General features: G+C 34.9%; 1 pseudogene; it reads right to left on the reverse strand.

Moving 5' to 3' along the window:
- Positions 1-2,259: 2,259 nt before the first annotated feature.
- Positions 2,260-7,992, reverse strand: LOC121392015 (annotated as a pseudogene).
- Between the last annotated feature and the right edge of the window lie 220 nt (positions 7,993-8,212).

The following is an 8,212-nucleotide window of genomic DNA, read 5'->3' on the forward strand; positions in this document are numbered from 1 at the left end:
TACCGACTGATGGTGTACGCGATTCGTATGGTTGATCGATAGTACGCCGGTATGTTGTCCATTTCCTTGTTAGCGTCTAGTAAATGTTGATTAGCATTCTTGAATTGCCCAATCGGTGGAGATAACTGGGGAGGTAATTGTAGGTGGGTGCAGTGGGAAGAGCGAGCAGGGGAGGGATCCACATCACAAGTCTTAGTTGTAGTCTGCGGTCGTAAAGCTCTGAACTGACCTCTTTGAGGAAGGAGGTGACGACCAAATTCCACGCTACTCTTTGAGAGCGCAGTCCAATTCGGAATCTACGTTGAAGGGAGAGGCAAAGGCATCTCGGTAGCGGGACAGGATGATTGTTTGATTTGTCATAGCCTAAACGGGCCTCGGCTTATTGACCAGAGAAATTATTAGGAACACAAACTTAGAAGCAGACATTATAGTCGAAGGATAAACTGATGATATAGGATTAGTCACATGATAAACCGACCTACATAATCCCCCGCTCTCAGGTCACATGACAACCCCCTAAACAACTCGCCCAGGGTGTTTTTGTCATTATGACGCCTGGGCGTGTCATCTACGCCTTAAAATAAAATATTAGCTAATATGCTGTGACGAAGCAGTAAAAGTCTAAAAAATAACAACACTGAGTTTTTATATATACAATATATATAGCACCAGGGAATGAAATTTGGTTAGCAGTAGAGGCAGCACTTTTTTGCTATTAAAAAAATATATAATTATAACGCTGCCCAAAATTGTTTATTACTAGTCCAAACCTTTATTTATCAATACAGAAATATACCCTGTATTTTAGGACTTGCCTGGTATATGCACATGAGATGTCCTTGAATTAAAACAAGGTCACTAATATCATTGGTTAGCCAAAAAAAACTACTATCAAAAATCAAATGTCCACATATTAAAGGAATATTTATACACCAATGAAAGAAAGAAATAGTTTACCTTATGAATGAACTTTTGTGATATATAATGTAGTTACCAAGGAGATGAATACCAACAGTAGGTTCTTTAAATAACCTTCAGAAGTGAATACAGCAACAAGTTGGATTAACAGTACAAAGATATGTGACTTGAAAGATATTTCTTGTCCATGGACCTTTATTACCACCAAATAGATTGCTGTCAGAAATATCAAAGTTGTTAGAGTTTATATGTAATAACTGTTATATTATTCATTTAACCATTTATCACTTGTTTGAGTTAATCATAATTTTGTCCAATTCAATTGATCAGCAGTCATTAATGTAATTATAAAATTATTATTGTTTTAAATGGACTTCAATTAAAATTAGCTAGTATGGAACACAAAATGTAAAAGTAATAATTATGATAATAGGTATGAAACAATATGGTCATTGTATAGATTAACAATTAATATACTTGATTATTTGAATAGTTCTTTTTTTACAATCAACTTCTTTTTTATGTCTATCTGGTGAGTATGTAATACACTCCTTTTGTAATAGGCATGTTTGAGGGGCCCAGTGTAATCATCTTCTGCTCATATTCCTTTAAAAGTCAAATTCTTCCTCCCACTCAAAATCATCCCTTCCTTATTCTTTCCATCGTTCAATACTACTTCACAACTAGAACTAGGATGGAATAGAAAATAGAAGTCATTATGTTACCCCTTTTTCTTGACTTAAATATATGCTTCTTATTTACAATGACGTATTTTATACAGTAATATTCACCATATCAACTGTTTCTTGGTTGTAGAATGTATCTAATACACTACCTATGTGCACACTTAAAAATTGTATTTGTCATTACACTTGACCAATACAGTCAAATTCTTCCTCCCACTCAAAATCATCCCTTCCTTATTCTTTCCATCGTTCAATACTACTTCACAACTAGGCATGGAATAGAAAATAGAAGTCATTTATGTTACCTTTTTCTTGGACATTAAATATATGCTCATTATTACAATGACATACTTTATACAGTAATATTACCATATCAAATGTTTCTTGGTCGTAGAATGTATCTAATACTACCTATGTGCACGCTAAAAATTGTATTCTCATTACACTTGAGCGGATAGCATAAATCAGGAGACATTTTGGCTGAAGGGGTGGCTACAATATGAATGTGGTGTGTGGTGTGTGTGTGTGTGCATGTGTGTGCATGCCTAGAGTCTAAGTAGCGTGGGGTTGGACCGTTGGAGATTAATAACTAAATCTAATATAATCACAATAATTCTATTATATACAAATTAATAGTAACTGGTAGGGTTAGTTTTTATATTAACTGAGCATCTTTAGCCATTCCATAGAACACACCATGTTGTCCCAGCAGTTTATTAGGAGAATCAAACTCTACTATACGTCCAGCATCTAATACCATTATTCTAGTAACAAAGAAATAATTAAAGTGAATCTTAATAGTTATTGTGGCATTTACGAGCCATTTCATCATACATTCATCACATTTACAATCAATATAAACATTTATCAACTTACCTGTCAAATCCATAATGGTTATTGAGGTCGATGAGCAATAGTAAGAACAGTACAGTCAGCAAATTCTTTACGAATGGTTTTCTGAATCAGGTCATCAGTCTCTAAATCTACAGCAGCTGTAGCCTCATCCAGAACTAAGATCTTGGTCTTACGAAGTAAAGCTCGAGCAAGACATACTAACTGACGTTGACCAACACTAAAGAATACTAATATATCATATCTATGTATTAACTACAAGTATAACCTTAGGTTTTCACCTCCTCAGCAACAGGATACTCTAATCCCTCTGGTAATCCTTGAACAAACTCACTAGATGAGCAGTTTCTAAAGATCTCCAATAATCATCATCATGTGAGAATCAAAGGGATCTAAATTGATACGCAGGGTTCAGAGAACAGAACTGGGTCCTATAAAGAATTAACTATGTCATCAAATATGTAGCAATTACAAAAAATATTAATATATATTCAAGTTATTCATTGTAAATTTAAGATCTATTAACTGAGGAATAATAGTGAGATGAGAACGTAGGTCAGTTAGCCATAATACCAACGTCTAAACCATCAATTAATATAGCACCACTGGCAGGTTCTATGATACGAAAACAGAGCTAGTGTCAGAGATGATTTACCAGCTCCTGTACGACCAACAATACCAACCTGTGTAAGAATGATATTAGAATTACTGTAGTTTTGAGTAATAACAAACTGACCTTTTGACCTCCTGTTATATCACATGAAATGTCCTTCAAGACAAGGTCCAGTTCAGGACGATAACATGTGGAATAATGATCAAATTGAACTCTACCTTCAACTGGCAGTCTGAAGGTGGACGGTGGTCAGGAATATATCAGCAGCCTACCATAATAGGAATAGTCTATTAATAGTATCATTTTATTATGACATCACCTCTGTTGGTGTCTCAGAATATTCTTTAGCCTCTCTACAGCTACAATATTAGTTTCTAATTCACTAGTCATCCTTACCAAGCAACCCAGAATTTGAGTAATCTATTAAAAAACAGACATTATGATTAAGAGCAAAAAAGGGTTGTAAATTTGAGATGTTGTATTATAGCTATCATTATAGATCTCATAGCCTACTGATGGTCTTTTTTCTGCTATTGATGTATTTAATAATATTCTCATCAACTCTCTCCTATATATCATATCACTATATGGTAGATTCTTGAAGCTATTGCATATACACAGTATACCTTGATGGATCAGCGCATTGCTCTTGAACAGCAGGAGCTTTGCTAAAAGTACTTCAGCAGAGACATCTTGTATGTACGTCGTGCAGCTGTCATCACGCACATGCTCACACCCACAAACATCTCGCCTGCTTTTTGCGTATAATTAGATTATGCGCACGACGCATAATAGCGAAAAGGGGGGTGCTTGATTCTCCTCAGCCCCCTCTGGCTACGCTCCTGTCACTTGCAGCAAAACAATAGAAATGTTGACATAATAGGTAAGAAGATGTATGTGTATTTACTTGAAGAGCATATGTAATAGAGAGTCCAACCAGACCAGGATTAATACGTCCAAATATTCCAGAATAGTTACGGTGAAGAGCAGCAAACCAATGCAGCAAAGAGGATAATCAAGTTACCAATGAATTCAAGACGAATAGCTAACCATCTAAAGAAACATTAATCGTTAATAATATTACATTAGATATGTACCTGTTAGAACAAATACTAGGATAATATGCAATTTGATTGGAATCAACACGACTCTCTGATTGAAGTATAAACTGATCTTGTTTACCATAAGCTCTAATACTAGAGGCACCATTAATACTCTCTTGAAAATGAGAGTAAATAGGAGAACGAGTTGCAGATTCCAATCTTTTAACTGTCTGTGAAATGGCAAACATAAACTCTCTAAACATAAAACAATGATGACCTGTACAGTATCTAGTTTAGTATATACCTGTACCAAAGCCATAAAACACAACAAGTGGTAAAATGGCTATTAGAAACCACGGAGAAACTATAGAAATAACAATTAATGCAGCAAAAATATTGAAAAATGTTGTCAAAAAAGTCTCATTGATCTTGGTATAAGTTCATCAATTGTATAAATATCCTGTAAAATAGAATTTAGATGAACTTGTAATTCTAAATAACTTGCCTTTGAGAAGCGGTTCAAGATTCGCCCAAGAGGTGTTGTATCAAAAAGGACATTGGAGAACGTAGTATGTTATGTAACATGCCATCATGTAGTCTTTTAGATCCAATTATTGAACCAAATGCCATAGAATACGAAGAACCTAACACCATTACAGCTTGAACAACACCTAAGACAGCATAGACACCAAGATTAACACCGCTATATAAGGAACAGAGAATAATATATGTACTATTATCTGGATAGGCTAGCTAACAGGTTAGGTTCAATGTTAGGATCACTCTCTTGATTACTCCAGTGAGAACAACATACATTTTGTCCGACAGATGCTGAACTATTCATTAAATAAAAGATACCAACCAAAGCAGTTCATGATGAAAGTACAGGCTTTAGCATAAGTAATAAATACTGATAACTTGACCTATAATGAATTATACAATATAATTAAATCTCCAAACAAATTATACTAACTCTTCCTGTTTGTACTTTTTCTTCTTTAATAAGTTGTTTCATATCTTTAGAGAATGAGCTCAGATAACATAGATGTTTAGTTTCTTACTTACCACTCTTTTCTCCTAGAGATTTTGTACTAGCTCTCCTTTTAATAATGGATGAACCCCCACTTTTATCATCTTTTGACTATTGCTATTTCTAAAAGTTGATAACATCAATGTGTGTGTGTGTGTGTGTGATCACTTACCTACATCATCCTCATTCCCTTCACTTGTACCATAATTTCTTAAGAATTCTGCAAAGGCTCCATTTTGATCAATCAATTCAGTATAGGAACCAGCCTCAGTAACATGTCCATCATCATTACTATGATCTTGTCACATTGTGATAGAAATCCCACACCATGAGTCACTAAGATACGTACCTAACACATTTAATCTATAACAATATTAACAATACAGTTAACAAACCTTTCCTTTCAACATTCCTTCTGGTCCAATAACTTTGTCCAAAATGTGTTTACCAACATGAGAGTCTACTGCAGATAAAGGATCATCAAGGAGATAAATGTCAGCCTCTTGATAGACAGCTCTGGCAAGACTGACACGCTGTTTCTGACCTCCACTAAGATTGATACCCTAAATAAAATAATGACAAATGTAGAGATAGACAGATTACTAACTTTCTCTCCTATCTCAGTCATATCTCCTCCCGGTAAAATCTCAAGATCAGGTTCCAGAGCACAAGAATCAATAGTTTGGTTGTACAAGATATTGTTAGATAACTTTCCAAAACAAAATATTGTCTTTGATGGTAGCATTTTGAATCCAGGCTTGTTGAGGTATATATGCAACACGACCCTAATATACAATATAATCTAGGATCTCTACACAGTACTGACTTACCCTCAATGTTACATGGCCACTGAGTTTCTCCATTTCTCCTAACAGAGCTGATATTAAAGATGACTTGCCTGCACCAACCTGCCCAACTACAGCTACTAATTCTCCAGGTTTAACAGTCAGATTAATACTAAATGGCAATTATAACAATGAAGTTAGTATGGTAATGTATATATAGTGTTTACTTTGAAAGAATAGGTTTTTCAGGAGTGTCCCATGTAAAAAGATCCTTCTTTTATATCTACAGCTCCTTCACCACCTAACACAAGGAACATTATCAATGATATAAACAGCACTCCTTAACTACTGTTAATGTACCTACAACAGGTTCATTATTACGATCAGTACCGTCTGGATCAAGCTCTTCCCCTTGTAAGATTTTCTAAGACGGTTCACAGACACATTGGCCTATAGTACTCAATAATGACAAGTAATGATCACTTTATATACCTGTACAATACTTGAAATAATGATTGGTAGCATAGAAAAGGGAAAACGAAGAATGTGTTAAAAAGAGAAAGAGAGACAAAAGCTTTGGTAGCAGTTAGTCTGTCATCAGGATTATCACTGTTACGATGAACAACAGCATATGTAGCAAATGTAGCTAATGCCACCTTGAGAGAGAGAGAGAGAGGAGAGAGAGGAGAGAGAGGAGAGAGAGAGAGAGAGAGAGAGAGAGAGAGAGAGAGAGAGAGAGAGAGAGAGAGAGAGAGAGAGAGAGAGAGAGAGAAGAGAATGTGTGTGTACAATTGTACAATACAAAACAGAGTTACTTACCATAAATGGAGCACAAAACCAAGTAAATGTAGTGCCTGCAGTAAGATAAAAAGATGACCTCAAAATGTGAACTTCTTCTTTCCTTGCATTCATAAGCAGTTGTTTGAAGGGATTTTCCCAAGCATACAACTTAATAACCTAAAAGAATAAAATATAATAATTCAAAGTATTATTAATATAGTAATACTTTAATGCCATTGAGTACTTCATTAACTAGTTTGATTCTTATATCTTTTTTAGTCATCAGTTTCATTTGTAATCGTTTAATGAATGTAGCAACAATAGCATTGACAGGAATAAGAAGTACTGTGACTCCAAAACCAGCAAAAATAGATGGGCCCATTGTTTTATATAGAAAAATGAGTGGCCAAAAATTTGAAGTGGTCCAGACCAAATTATATGTAAGTATGGCATAAGGTCCATAAACCGCTGAGAAATCACTGACATAAGATTAACAATTCACCAACAGTACTGGTACGACGAGCCTTGTTGCTTAATGACAGAGCCTGTGAGCAATTGAGAGAGAGAGAGAGGTTATGTTAAAAATACCCTTTCTACAAACACTGTATTTACCTTTGTATAGACAGCAGATATGACTCCAGTACGCATCCTCAAACCAACTAGAAAACAACGATGAAAATATTGGTGTAAAAGAGAGACCGAGCTACAGCAACAACAAACATGAGAATAGCATAGAAGTAGCCCTTCCATGCTGGCTCTGAGGATCTTGAACATATCGTATCATGAGCCTAAAAGAAATAAGACAATAGGGTGTTATCAAAAACTAGAAGATTTACCCTAAAATGAGAGGATTGGCAAATGTCAGTAGATCTTGTATAACTTTTAAAAATCCAGCTACAAAGAAAGTGAATCCATAAGCTTTGGCCAATGCAATCAAAGTGGATGTCTTCTATGACTTCTCTTTACTTCACATCATAGCATACTGATGAACAAAATCTTTATACGAGAGAAGAACAAGATAATTATTATATAATAAAAATTATCTACTTACCCCACTCTTTTTACTTCCTTTTCCCATTCTTTCTGGAGTTTTGGGAGCAACTATTCGTGACTTGTCTCATAATTGAGGTCACAAAGGTCATCATAAGTCAATGCTTTACGAAATCCTCTCCCATATCAAACTACACATTAAGATATTAGAGAGATATTATTAATATTTACATTAATTTACCTGTTCACCACCACCAAGTAATTCGAGAAAGAAAGGTGCTGTCTCTTCAGACATGAGCCTCTCTAAACAAAAATACACAAAAGAAAACCCCTGAAGTCAAGATAGAAATGACTAATACAATATTCGTTTCCTAAATATTTTAGGATTAAAATTGGTATTTTACCAGCACCAAATTAGTTAGCACCCTAACAAATGGTTATTCCTTTTGATCAAAATGTGTAATAATTAAATCCATTAACTAACATACAAACAAGGTTAACAGATCATTGAATAT

Source organism: Gigantopelta aegis, unplaced genomic scaffold, assembly GCF_016097555.1.
Source record: "Gigantopelta aegis isolate Gae_Host unplaced genomic scaffold, Gae_host_genome ctg3264_pilon_pilon:::debris, whole genome shotgun sequence".
Lineage (NCBI taxonomy): Eukaryota > Metazoa > Mollusca > Gastropoda > Neomphalida > Peltospiridae > Gigantopelta > Gigantopelta aegis.